General features: G+C 44.6%; 2 non-coding genes across 2 annotated transcripts; both read right to left on the bottom strand.

The window, feature by feature from the left end:
• Positions 1 to 8,701: 8,701 nt before the first annotated feature.
• trnav-cac (transfer RNA valine (anticodon CAC)) lies at positions 8,702 to 8,774 on the bottom strand. The gene has a single exon. It is a non-coding gene; the product is annotated as a tRNA-Val (tRNA).
• Positions 8,775 to 12,122: 3,348 nt separating this feature from the next.
• trnav-aac (transfer RNA valine (anticodon AAC)) lies at positions 12,123 to 12,195 on the bottom strand. Its single transcript has one exon. It is a non-coding gene; the product is annotated as a tRNA-Val (tRNA).
• Between the last annotated feature and the right edge of the window lie 2,323 nt (positions 12,196 to 14,518).

The raw sequence follows: 14,518 nt of genomic DNA, 5'->3' as shown, positions 1-14,518 counted from the left end.
GCTCTGAGTCAATGAAAATAATCTGAAGACTTGCCTAAAAACTCGTTTAAATCGAAGTCGCTGATGTTGTTTCCGGACATTGTTGATCTTTAGTTTTAAATCGAAAGGTCAGTGTGAGTCTGTCGAGCTGAAGACCAGACCTTCATACTTATACTGATGGCCACATGCCGGATCTGCTTGTAAGGCATTGTTCTGGTCTGGTCTGGCCTTTGTGCCGCCCTGTTACCAATTAACATATCAAAACCAACCAATAAAATGACACTGCATCAAATTTCAAATAGAAACCAAGATGGAGACGATCTCTCTCCTCTCTTCTCTAAACTTTTATTAGAACCTTTTGGTCTCTCAAAAAACATTTTTAAGCATCAAGACCTATAGTCAACAACCACTAAGAATATTTCAGGCCTTTATAAGCGCTAAAAAACAACCTGAGCCAAGAAAATAACTATAAAGATCTAAAATAACTAGCGCTTTTACAGTGATTTTTTTTTTTTTTTTTATAGCGATGCTTTGTTTGGTATTAAACAAGTCACAAACTACTCAGAACAGCGTTTATCCCCGCAAAAGAGATATTTGGGTTTATTTTACAAAGCTTATAAATTATATAGGTTAAAAGTATTCTGAATGTTTTGATACCACACGCCATACGTACTGTTGTCTGAGCCCACCCCCGCCCCCCATGGTGTGAGTGATTTAGCCTTGAGTGTTGTGATCTATTTAGCATTGAGTGATCAGTTGTTTTTATTTTTTAAACGATTCCTTATCATCAGGGATTGAGACTGCTAAAATACCTTAAAAGCATATCCTTATCTTAAGTCTAACTCTTATGAGCTTTAAGACCCTAGAATGTATTTAAGTAAAACGACTGAACACATTATGTGAGAGATAAAATTTAACCACAGCTTTTTTTGTTTTTGTTTTACAAAAACAATTAACCTATACACACAAACACCCACACACACACCCTCTTTTTTAATTTTATTTTTAATTAAATTTGAGGGGAGAGACAGAGCCAGATACAGTGTGGATAACATAAGAACCCTATGCAAAACAGGCATTGTTAGGACCTGGGATCATAACAGACAACAGAACTTGTTGATCTTATAAAATGATAGGGCGAGAGAGAGAGAGAGAGAGACAGACAGAGACAGTGTGAATATGATAAACGCACTATTCAAAACTGGCATTGTTAAGACCTGGGACCATTACAGACAACAGAACTTGTTGATCTTATAACGGTTTAGATTTACTAAACCATTAAATGTATATTTAAAAAAGAGCCCCAACCACTACAGGAAGAGCCGACCCATTCACACTCTACAGTTGACCAACAAGAACAACAAGAACAACAGGTTATGGGCGGCCTTGTTGTTCAGGGTTTTATGGGTGTACACTTTCTGACGGATATGACGTAGGAATAATTAAGGATATAACTCTACCTAAAATCACGCCCCCCAATTATGACGTAGGAATATTAATAAGCTTAGGGCATACGTCATAACAAAATAGGCCGCGCCCAAAAAACCCTACTATCTACTCATAAGAGTAACAGCAATGTCGCCGATCCTGCTACGGTCGTATTGTAACAGCAACAACATGTATCGATTTTAAAAGTGTCAGTTCCAGCGCTTCGCAAAGCTACCCTTCTGCGATCGTTTGTTCTCAAGGTCAGGATTTCTTGCCACTCCGATGAAGAGAAAACGACGGCCAGCCTTGGGGCAGAGAGATGGCGACAGGTAACACGGCACTGGCACGCGTGCACCGCGGGTTGTTTCCGCACAGTTTCGAACCAGGGACCTTTCGCATGTGAGGCGTATGTGATAACGCTATGCTACGGAAACCGACACTGCCGCTTCTTGCTTTGAACGGTTACCGTTGAAGCCTGCTGGTAAAACGGGCTGTGGCGTTTCAGGTCGGCTAGGCTGTGAGATGGCGTCTGAAGTGCCGCGAAAGGATGCCATTTTCACTGACCTGTTTGGCATTGCTAAAGGGCACATCAGGACACTTTGGAAACTCTTTCAAAGGCAGGACGCCCTGCGCTCTGACAGTGCCTGCACTTAGCCCAACAAGGTGATGCTGAATGGCTTGTTCAAACGGCTGGTGGTCTTCCGTCACCACCAGACTATCAGAGCTATACTGCGCCTTCAACTACATAAGAGTAGATAGTAGGGTTTTTTGGGCGCGGCCTATTTTGTTATGACGTATGCCCTAAGCTTATTAATATTCCTACGTCATAATTGGGGGGCGTGATTTTAGGTAGAGTTATTTCCTTAATTATTCCTACGTCATATCCGTCAGAAAGTGTACACCCATAAAACCCTGAACAACAAGGCCACCCATAAATACCCCCACCCCTCTGAAGGCAACGCCCCGAAACTCTCCTCTCTATTTAAGAACCCGCGCTGCTTTTAGGCAATACCTCTTTAATTCTCAGCATCTGAAACATCCCGCTTCTTCAACATGTCCAGCGACATCAACATGAAACCCCGCAAGAAACAATCCCGGGCAAGGGTTCCTGTACTCACCAATTTGAAGATTGAACGCTCCTGGGTGTTGTTCTGGGGGGCTCGACGGGGTTACCGCTTTAAAAGGGATCCCAGCTATGTTGGAGTGGAGCTTTTTGCTTTGGGAGAGAAGGAGGGTACGTTGGAACCTTTTGAGACGGTAATTGAATACTCTTATGAGGACTGGTTGAAGGTGATGGCCTGGAGAGATCTGGGGCTTGTGGATAAGACTCTAGAAGGCTTGCAAGAGGGACCAAGAGAATGCGAAATGGAGTCTCCGACTCAGGGTTTTGAAAGGTGTGAATGGGAAAGCTTGCAGAACTACGGTAGAGTGGTGAAGAGTCTATCTCAAACTACAGATCGTAAGGTTTTGTTTAGCAGTACCCTGATTACAAACCCTATTGAAGGGGGTGTGGAGGATCCAGAAAAACAGGTTACTGAAATTATGTTTGACGCCGTGGACTGGCCGTTCTTGAAAGAGGTCATAAACTGTATAAATGATGGTTTTGACATCTTGACCAAATGTTCGCAACTGGATTTGGTTAGAAGGAGAATATGCTGGATTATGGATTATATATCCCCCTTGAATGACGACGACGATGATAAAACAGATGACGTGTGGGGTTTTGGAGGGGGGTCTGACGGCTCAGGGGCTACTCTATTCTAAGAGGGCGGTGTGTCGTGACGTAGTGAAGAGATAGGATAAAAGGCGCAACAATTCATTCATGGTTTAAAATTAAAGAGAATGTCTTACCCGAAAGCTGCGGATGTCGACAGGCTCTACAGGCCTCTTCAAACCCGGGATCACCCCTGGTTCTATTCCCCAGATTTTGTATACACTCCGGAACCCTCTGACTGCGGTTACTCTCCGAGACCTCAGACCCCGGTCCCTCATTACGAAACAACATGCGGTGCGATGGATGTCCAAATGAGTCTCGGGGATCCCCAGCCTCTGGAGCTCATGGAGGGCCTCGATTTTGCCGAACTGTCTACCGTCTGTGCGTCTCAGGAGGGGGTCAGTCCAATTGATGTTGAAACACCCCACAAACCACCAGGCGACCCAATGAGCATCGGACTGTCCCGGGGGGTGATGAAGACGCAGGATTTATGCCCGGGGTATGTGACCAAGTAAGCAGAGTGGTTAAAAGCACCCTGGTGTATATTCTGAGTGCTCTCATCGACCGAGCTCTGAAAGAAGTCTGTCGGGGGTGTGAAGTGAATCACCCCAGTCAGTTGAGACACAGTTGTTTGTTTGAACCAGACCGTTACTATTTCCTGTTCTATTTCAACGTGTTTTACAGAAGACTGAACAAACCGTGGCTGAAACCGGCACTAATCAAGGCGCTGTCTTACTCCCACATACATGTCACTGCGGGACAAGTCCAGAAAATCATAGATGAGATTTTGCTGGAGCTGAAAAAGGAGCCGTTTATAATAGAGAAACTTGCGCAGCTGCTCAATGACCTGGATGAGCCGAGTAGAAAAACCGCTGGCAAGCTAAAAGCTTATTTCTTCCGTAAAGAAGTTAAAGCTGGGGGCAGCGACGAAGAATTCGACATCTACGCCACTGATTCAGACTCTGACCTGAACTAAGGGACTTTGAACATGGGGAATGTTCTGGACTGCTTCTGCAACTGGTTCTGTCATCAACACTCTGCAGCTAACCTGAGAGCGTTATTACACCATGTGCTTGACAGAAAAGTAGCCAACGCGAGCCTTTTCTCTACAGATTTAACCATCGATGAGGATCAACTTTCAAACCTGGCAAAGTGAATGGCTGCTGTAACAAAGACCGGTGGGTACGAACACTGGGATGAAGGGCTCAAGGGGGCCAAGAATGATATTAGGCCATTTCATCAACATCTGTATGACCTTTTACTGAGCATGTTTAATACACCTCTGTTTACTTTTAAAATAGGTCATATTGTTGTTTTATTTACATATGTAACTGAGGTGTGTGCCTACAAGATAAAGAAACAGGTATATTTGTTGATATAGATCAAGTAACCAATCATCTGATTTCTTTTTGTCTGGACCGTAGAAAAAATTGTTGTGTATGTTATACTTTTCTCAAATGTCTAAAAAGGGGTATCTGCTCTCCTGAAGTTGAATAAAAAACCTTGTATAAAAACTTTGCGCATAGTGTGGGTCTGTGTGGTTATTTGACAGAATGACTCGGCAAGCTCCCCAAATGCAGGAACTATACTACAACCCAGCCAAGATTGGGGGTTTGGCGGGTAAGAAGGGTTTTCAAAGAGGACTCGCTGAGGCCGGAGTGAAGGTTAATGATGTGGTTGTTTCAGAATGGTTACGGGAACAAGACGCCTATACCTTACATAAACCTCTCAGGATTAACTTTAAAAGAAACCGCGTATATGCAACTGACATAGACTCACAATGGCAAATGGATCTAGTCGATATGTCAAATTTATCAAAACATAACAATGGTCACAAATTTATGTTGATGAGTATCGATGTGTTATCAAAATATGCCTGGGCTCGCATTCTACATAATAAAACAGGTCGGGCGGTGACAAGGGCCTTTGAGGATTTATTGTCCCAGGGTCGATGTCCTAAAAAACTGCAGACTGATAAAGGAAAAGAGTTTCTCAACAGAGAATTTCAGAATCTACTGAAGAGACACAAAATACATCATCTCACCACCGGTAATGAGCTTAAGGCATCGGTAGTGGAGAGGTTTAACCGCACCATAAAGACCAAAATGTGGAGATATTTTACAGCGGTCAACACGTTCAAATATTTTGATAAAGTTCAGGATTTTATCGATATATACAACCAAGGGTATCACACCAGTATTAAAATGAAGCCTATAGATGTGGATCAAAGTAATTCTTTTAAGGTCTATAAAAAATTATACGGACCATTTATTAAGAAGGGAAAATCTACTTATAAGTTCAACATCGGTGATGTGGTTCGCGTTTCAAAGCTAAGGAGTACTTTTGCCAAAGGTTATGAACAAACATTTTCTTACGAATATTTTACAGTTACCGAACAGTTGGCTAGAGACCCCCCCGTGTACCGGTTAAAAGACTATGACGGGGAGGATATAGAAGGAACGTTTTACGAAGCCGAGTTACAAAAAATTATTGTGGGTAAAGACAGTGTATACAGAGTTGAAAAGATATTTGCTGAAAAAACCCAGAACCGGAAAAAATATGTGTTGGTGAAATGGCTTGGATGGCCTGAAAAGTTCAATAGTTGGGTCCCGGAACAACAGGTTTGCGATATTCAATCCTTATAACAACATGCCCGCGGGTGTGTTGGGGGCATTACTTTCGATACTAAAGATCGAATCAGGAGGCTTCTACGTGACTCTACCCAGTAACGCCTCTCTCGATATATACCCTAAAAATGAAATATCCAGTTACACGGTACAATTTGGAAAATCTATAGATCTAAGGGGGTCGTGGGAAGTGGGGTTGGCGGAAATACAGTATCCTTACACTTGGGCTGTTTTACAAGATAAGGATGCCACCTTCGCCATTTTTGATGATGTTAAAAAGAGTCAATGGACATTCACGATACAAGGAGTTTATTATGACAATGTGGATAAAATATTAGATGAGATGCATAAACAGTTCTCAGAAGGCACCCCCAACATCAAGCTATATTACAACCCTATTAAAAACAGAGTGTACAAGGTGTCAAAACCAGGTATTAGCATTCAAACCAGGGGCCAACTGGGGCGTATATTAGGGTTCTATTCTGACACAGAGAGCAGGTTCTCAGAAGTGGTGTGGCGGCTTCTACACTCTTTATGTGTATACGGATATCATAACCCACCAGAGGGTTGGGGATAGTTATGTCCCCCTTTTGAGAAATGTACTTATTAAAGGTAAAAGCAATGACATGGTCACAATTACTTATGACAAACCACACTACGTACCAGTCTCAAAGACCCACTTTGACAACATCACGATCAAAGTAAAATCGGATCAGAATATCAACGTACCCTTCCGCTTCGGTAAAGTTAATGTCAAACTACATTTTCGACCCCTGAAACAGTGTGTACATTATTAAAATGGCTACCTCGAGGGGTTATGTAGATCCTAGCGCCTATGTGGATTATTACAAGATGCAAGATGGAACGGCTTGCCCGGTTTTGTAGGAGCCCCCACAATGTATGGCGTCAGTCTAGGAGGACTCTTTCGTGGTCTCTTTAGAATGGCCGTACCCCTGCTTAAGAGAGGCTTTGCTATAGCCAGACCCCACTTGAAATCAGCGGCTAAAAATATTGTTAGTGACGTGTTCACCAATGTTATGAACCGGGCAGCTAGCCATGAGCATCAGGAGGGTTCGGGTCTCATGGTAATGGCGAGGAGGGGGGGTAAAAGAAGAAACAGCATGTGTCCACCAGGGCGACGAAGATCCGTGGCTAACAAAAAACGAGGAATCTCTCATTCTTCAACATATCGTGGAAACACTCGGAGAAGGAAGCAGCACAAGAAAAAACCTGCAAAAAGAAAGTCTCAAAGAAAGAAAAATAGAGCCTCAGGATACATCTTTTAAACATGTCTTTTGTCCACAGTCTATCGGAAGAATGCGTCAAATCAGAACTGGATCTGTTTACAGTTCCATACACTCAAACGAGTATAGATAAGATCATATATGTAGAGATTCCCCCTCTTTCTGCAATTTCAGACACGGCCTCTCTGGAGTTTTTTAAAGCTGGCAATGGCGAGGATTATATTGATTTGAATAACACATTTATTTTAATGAACTGTAAAGTGACTGATTAGGATGGCGATGCAATCGAGAAGACGGCCAACGCTGGGGTCATCAATTACCCGGTGGCCACCATGTTTTCACAGGTGGATGTGACCCTGGGAGATCGGCTCATTAGTCAAAGCAGCAATACTTACCCCTATAGAGCCATGATGGAGTGTAAACTTAATTATAGTGAGGAGACCCTAAGCAAACAGTTCAGCCCCGGCCTTTTCTTCAAAGACATCCCGGAAGCTATGGACGACAAGGATCCAGAGGGACTCAATAAGGGTTTGCAAAAAAGAACGGCCTCTTCAACAGAAGGGAGGACCTTTGAGCTAATGGGGCATATCCATGCAGACATATTTTTCCAAGAAAAACTCATGCTCAACGGGGTAGACATAAAAATTAAAATGATCCGTAGTAAAAGTGCTTTTTGTCTGATGACCCCTGATACTGAAAAATATAAACTGAGCATATTATCGGCCTCGCTGTTTGTGAAAAAAGTGTCCGTCTCCCCGGCGGTTAAACTAGGACACGCGCAGGCGTTAAGTACCCGATCGAAAGAGTCTATATGAAAGTCCACAGTATCCCCGCAGGGACACGGGTGATGAACCAGGAAAATCTGTTTCTAGGACAGCTCCCAAAACAGGTTATTATAGGTCTCGAAGATAATGATGCATTTACCGGGGTTTACAACAAGAACCCCTTTAACTTTAAACATTATAACGCGGAATTTATAGCGTTGTACGTCGATGGTGTGCAGGTTCCATCCAGACCTTTTCAACCTGACTTTGAAAACGGCAATGCGGTTCGTGAATATGACAGTCTAGTACTGGCTACGGGTCGCCATCTCAAGGATCAAACTCTGCTGATCGATCGCCGGGAATACTGCAGCGGTTACACCCTGTACGGTTTCAACCTGACCCCTGACGAAGAGTGTGGACAACATTTTTCACTGATGAAGACGGGCAATATGCGTTTGGAGATGCGTTTCAAGCAGCCTCTACCACGCACTGTAAATATGGTCGTGTATGCAGTGTTTGACAACATTATTGAGGTGAATCAGAGGAGAAACGTTATGTATGATTATTATTAAAATGAAGACCAGAGAGCTCAACCACATCATGAATGCCCTGGCCGGCTCACGGAAACTGTTTCAAGGAGTCTACGCCTGCGATCAGCTGCCTAAATTTAAGATCAAGAATTTACCTGCAATGTACATAATCAACACACACCCTAAAAATATGCCCGGAGAACATTGGCTGGCTATTTATCTAAGGGAGGACCACCGTGGTGAATTTTTTGATTCCTATGCAAACCCCCCGGATTTCAGACCTTTCCCTCGGAAGATCAATAACTTTCTGCTCAACAACTGTCAAGAAACCATTTACAGCGGTCGTCAAGTACAAAGTCTTCAGACCTTCACTTGTGGTCAGCACTGTGTGCACTAGCACGCATGCACCGCGGGTTGTTTCCGCCCGGTTTCGAACCAGGGACCTTTCGCGTGTGAGGCGAACGTGATAGCCACTACACTACGGAAACCGACCTGTCCTGGTGTTTCGAATGGCTCCCATCGAAGCCGGCTGGTAAAACGCGCACAGGCGTTTCCCGTGGGCCAGCCTGTGAGATAAAGGTTTCTACACTCACCTAAAGGATTATTAGGAACACCTGTTCAATAACCAACCAATCATATGGCAGTTGCTTCAATGCATTTAGGGGTGTGGTCCTGGTCAAGACAATCTCCTGAACTCCAAACTGAAAGTCTGAATGGGAAAGAAAGGTGATTTAAGCAATTTTGAGCGTGGCATGGTTGTTGGTGCCAGACGGGCTGGTCTGAGTATTTCACAATCTGCTCAGTTACTGGGATTTTCACGCACAACCATTTCTAGGGTTTACAAAGAATGGTGTGAAAAGGGAAAAACATCCAGTATGCGGCAGTCCTGTGGGCGAAAATGCCTTGTTGATGCTAGAGGTCAGAGGAGAATGGGCCGACTGATTCAAGCTGATAGAAGAGCAACTTTGACTGAAATAACCACTCGTTACAACCGAGGTATGCAGCAAAGCATTTGTGAAGCCACAACACGTACAACCTTGAGGCGGATGGGCTACAACAGCAGAAGACCCCACCGGGTACCACTCATCTCCACTACAAATAGGAAAAAGAGGCTACAATTTGCACAAACTCACCAAAATTGGACAGTTGTTGCCTGGTCTGATGAGTCTCGATTTCTGTTGAGACATTCAGATGGTAGAGTCAGAATTTGACGTAAACAGAATGAGAACATGGATCCATCATGCCTTGTTACCACTGTGCAGGCTGGTGGTGGTGGTGTAATGGTGTGGGGGATGTTTTCTTGGCACACTTTAGGCTCCTTAGTGCCAATTGGGCATCGTTTAAATGCCACGGCCTACCTGAGCATTGTTTCTGACCATGTCCATCCCTTTATGACCACCATGTACCCATCCTCTGATGGCTACTTCCAGCAGGATAATGCACCATGTCACAAAGGTTGAATCATTTCAAATTGGTTTCTTGAACATGACAATGAGTTCACTGTACTAAACTGGCCCCCACAGTCACCAGATCTCAACCCAATAGAGCATCTTTGGGATGTGGTGGAACGGGAGCTTCGTGCCCTGGATGTGCATCCCACAAATCTCCATCAACTGCAAGATGCTATCCTATCAATATGGGCCAACATTTCTAAAGAATGCTTTCAGCACCTTGTTGAATCAATGCCACGTAGAATTAAGTCAGTTCTGAAGGCGAAAGGGTGTCAAACATAGTATTAGTATGGTGTTCCTAATAATCCTTTAGGTGAGTGTATTTTCACTGACCTATTTTGCATTGCTCAAGGACACATCAGGACACTTTGGAAACTCTTTCAAAGGAAGAACGCCCTGAGCTATGACAAGACTTACACTTACCCCAACAAGGTGATGCTCAATGGCTTGTTCAAACAGCTGCTGCTCGTCTTGTGCCACCATCAGACAATCACAGAGCTATTGTGCCTTCTACACCTTACGGTAGCTTTACTTTAACAATAATAATGACGGCGACCACGACGACAAAAAGAAAAACAAGAACAACAACAACAACAACAAGAACAATAACATCATCATCAGATTTTAATTAAAAGTGGCTACACCAGCGTTTACAATTTCAACCTGTCGACGGACGGACGCTCTGAGTCCAACAATTTCGGGAACTCCAATGAAGAAAAGCCACCTACCGCCTCTGGGGAACCACGAGGGCAAGCAGGACGAAAAGGGCCGGCCCACAGCAGGCTCTTTCCGCCCGGTTTCAAACCGGGGACCTTTCGTGCGTTAGGCGAACGTGATAGCCACTACACTACGGAAACCAACCCGTCCTGGTGTTTCGAATAACTCCTATCGAAGCCGGCTGGTAAAACGCACACAGGCGTTTCCCGTGGGCCAGCCTGTGAGATAAAGGTTTCTATTTTCACTGACCTATTTTGCATTGCTCAAGGGCACATCAGGACACTTTGGAAACTCTTTCAAAGGAAGAACGCCCTGAGCAATGACAAGACTTACACTTACCCCAACAAGGTGATGCTCAATGGCTTGTTCAAACAGCTGCTGCTCGTCTTGTGCCACCATCAGACAATCACAGAGCTATTGTGCCTTCTGCACCTTACGGTAGCAACAAATCTAACTACTGCTTTACTTTAACATTAATAATGACGGCGACTACGACGACAACAAGAACAACAACAACAACAACAACATCAACAAGAACAACAACAACATCATCATCATCATCATCAGATTTTAATTAAAAGTGGCTACACCAGCGTTTACAATTTCAACCTGTCGACGGACGGACGCACTGAGTGCACCGATTTCGGGATACTTCGGAAACTCTTTCAAAGGCAGGACGCCCTGCGATCAGACAGTGCCTGCACTTAGCCCAACAAGGTGATGCTGAATGGCTTGTTCAAACGGCTGGTGGTCTTCCGTCACCACCAGACTATCAGAGCTATTTTGCGCCTTCAACTACATAAGAGTAACAGCAATGTCACCGATCCTGCTACGGTCGTATTGCAACAGCAACGACATGTATCGATTTTAAAAGTGTCAGTTCCAGCGCCTCGCAAAGCTACCCTTCTGCGATCATTTGTTCTCAAGGTCAGGATTTCTTGCCACTCCGAGGAAGAGAAAACGACGGCCGGCCATGGGGCAGAGAGATGAGGACGGGTAACACGGCACTGGCACGCGTGCACCGCGGGTTGTTTCCGCCCAGTTTCGAACCAGGGACTTCTCGCGTGTGAGGCGAACATGATAGCCACTACACTACAGAAACCAACCTGTCCTGGGGTTTCGATTGGCTCCCATCGAAGCAGGCTGGTAAAACGCGCACAGGCGTTTCCCGTGGGCCTGCCTGTGAGATAAAGGTTTCTATTTTCACTGACCTATATTGCATTGCTCAAGGGCACATCAGGACACTTTGGAAACTCTTTTAAAGGAAGAATGCCCTGAGCTATGACAAGACTTACACTTACCCCAACAAGGTGATGCTCAATGGCTTGTTCAAACAGCTGCTGCTCGTCTTGTGCCACCATCAGACAATCACAGAGCTATTGTGCCTTCTACACCTTACGGTAGCAACAAATCTAACTACTGCTTTACTTTAACAATAATAATGACGGCGACCACGATGACAACAAGAACAACAACAACAACATCATCATCATCATCATCATCAGATTTTAATTAAAAGTGGCTACACCAGCGTTTACAATTTCAACCTGTCGACGGACGGACGCTCTGAGAGCACCGATTTCGGGCACTCCAATGAAGAAAAGCTACCCACCGCCTCCGGGGAACCACGAGGGCAAACAGGACGAAAAGGGCCGGCCCACAGCAGGCTGTTTCCGCCCGGTTTCGAACCGGGGACCTTTCGCGTGTTAGGCGAACGTGATAACCGCTACACTACGGAAACTGACACCGCCACGTCTTGCTTCAAACGGTTACCGTTGAAGCCTGCTGGTAAAACGGGCTCAGGCATTTCAGGTCGGCTAGACTGTGAGATGGCGTCTGAAGTGCCGCGAAAGGATGCCATTTTCACAGACCTGTTTGGCATTGCTAAAGGGCACATCAGGACACTTCGGAAACTCTTTCAAAGGCAGGACGCCCTGCGCTCTGACAGTGCCTGCACTTAGCCCAACAAGGTGATGCTGAATGGCTTGTTCAAACGGCTGGTGGTCTTCCGTCACCACCAGACTATCAGAGCTATACTGCGCCTTCAACTACATAAGAGTAGATAGTAGGGTTTTTTGGGCGCGGCCTATTTTGTTATGACGTATGCCCTAAGCTTATTAATATTCCTACGTCATAATTGGGGGGCGTGATTTTAGGTAGAGTTATTTCCTTAATTATTCCTACGTCATATCCGTCAGAAAGTGTACACCCATAAAACCCTGAACATCAAGGCCACCCATAAATACCCCCACCCCTCTGAAGGCAACGCCCCGAAACTCTCCTCTCTATTTAAGAACCCGCGCTGCTTTTAGGCAATACCTCTTTAATTCTCAGCATCAGAAACATCCCGCTTCTTCAACATGTCCAGCGACATCAACATGAAACCCCGCAAGAAACAATCCCGGGCAAGGGTTCCTGTACTCACCAATTTGAAGATTGAACGCTCCTGGGTGTTGTTCTGGGGGGCTCGACGGGGTTACCGCTTTAAAAGGGATCCCAGCTATGTTGGAGTGGAGCTTTTTGCTTTGGGAGAGAAGGAGGGTACGTTGGAACCTTTTGAGACGGTAATTGAATACTCTTATGAGGACTGGTTGAAGGTGATGGCCTGGAGAGATCTGGGGCTTGTGGATAAGACTCTAGAAGGCTTGCAAGAGGGTCCAAGAGAATGCGAAATGGAGTCTCCGACTCAGGGTTTTGAAAGGTGTGAATGGGAAAGCTTGCAGAACTACGGTAGAGTGGTGAAGAGTCTATCTCTAACTACAGATCGTAAGGTTTTGTTTAGCAGTACCCTGATTACAAACCCTATTGAAGGGGGTGTGGAGGATCCAGAAAAACAGGTTACTGAAATTATGTTTAACGCCGTGGACTGGCCGTTCTTGAAAGAGGTCATAAACTGTATAAATGATGGTTTTGACATCTTGACCAAATGTTCGCAACTGGATTTGGTTAGAAGGAGAATATGCTGGATTATGGATTATATATCCCCCTTGAATGACGACGACGATGATAAAACAGACGACGTGTGGGGTTTTGGAGGGGGGTCTGACGGCTCAGGGGCTACTCTCTTCTAAGAGGGCGGTGTGTCGTGACGTAGTGAAGAGATAGGATAAAAGGCGCAACAATTCAATCATGGTTGAAAATTAAAGAGAATGTCTTACCTGAAAGCTGCGGACGTCGACAGGCTCTACAGGCCTCTTCAAACCCGGGATCACCCCTGGTTCTATTCCCCAGATTTTGTATACACTCTGGAACCCTTTGACTGCGGTTACTCTCCAAGACCTCAGACCCTGGACTGCTTCTGCAACTGGTTCTGTCATCAACACTCTGCAGCTAACCTGAGAGCGCTATTACACCATGTGCTTGACAGAAAAGTAGCCAACGCGAGCCTTTTCTCTACAGATTTAACCATCGATGAGGATCAACTTTCAAACCTGGAAAAGTTAATGGCTGCTGTAACAAAGACCGGGGGGTACGAACACTGGGATGAAGCGCTCAAGGGGGCCAAGAATGATATTAGGCCATTTCATCAACATCTGTATGACCTTTTACTGAGCATGTTTAATACACCTCTGTTTACTTTTAAAATAGGTCATATTGTTGTTTTATTTACATATGTAACTGAGGTGTGTGCCTACAAGATAAAGAAACAGGTATATTTGTTGATATAGATCAAGTAACCAATCATCTGATTTCTTTTTGTCTGGACCGTAGAAAAAATTGTTGTGTATGTTATACTTTTCTCAAATGTCTAAAAAGGGGTATCTGCTCTCCTGAAGTTGAATAAAAAACCTTGTATAAAAACTTTGCGCATAGTGTGGGTCTGTGTGGTTATTTGACAGAATGACTCGGCAAGCTCCCCAAATGCAGGAACTATACTACAACCCAGCCAAGATTGGGGGTTTGGCGGGTAAGAAGGGTTTTCAAAGAGGACTCGCTGAGGCCGGAGTGAAGGTTAATGATGTGGTTGTTTCAGAATGGTTACGGGAACAAGACGCCTATACCTTACATAAACCTCTCAGGATTAACTTTAAAAGAAACCGCGTATATGCAACTGACATAGACTC

Source organism: Amia ocellicauda, assembly GCF_036373705.1.
Source record: "Amia ocellicauda isolate fAmiCal2 chromosome 11 unlocalized genomic scaffold, fAmiCal2.hap1 SUPER_11_unloc_4, whole genome shotgun sequence".
Taxonomy (NCBI): Eukaryota; Metazoa; Chordata; class Actinopteri; order Amiiformes; family Amiidae; genus Amia; species Amia ocellicauda.
The sequence above is the reverse complement of the archived record's forward strand: the minus strand, read 5'-3'. Positions and strand labels throughout refer to the sequence as shown.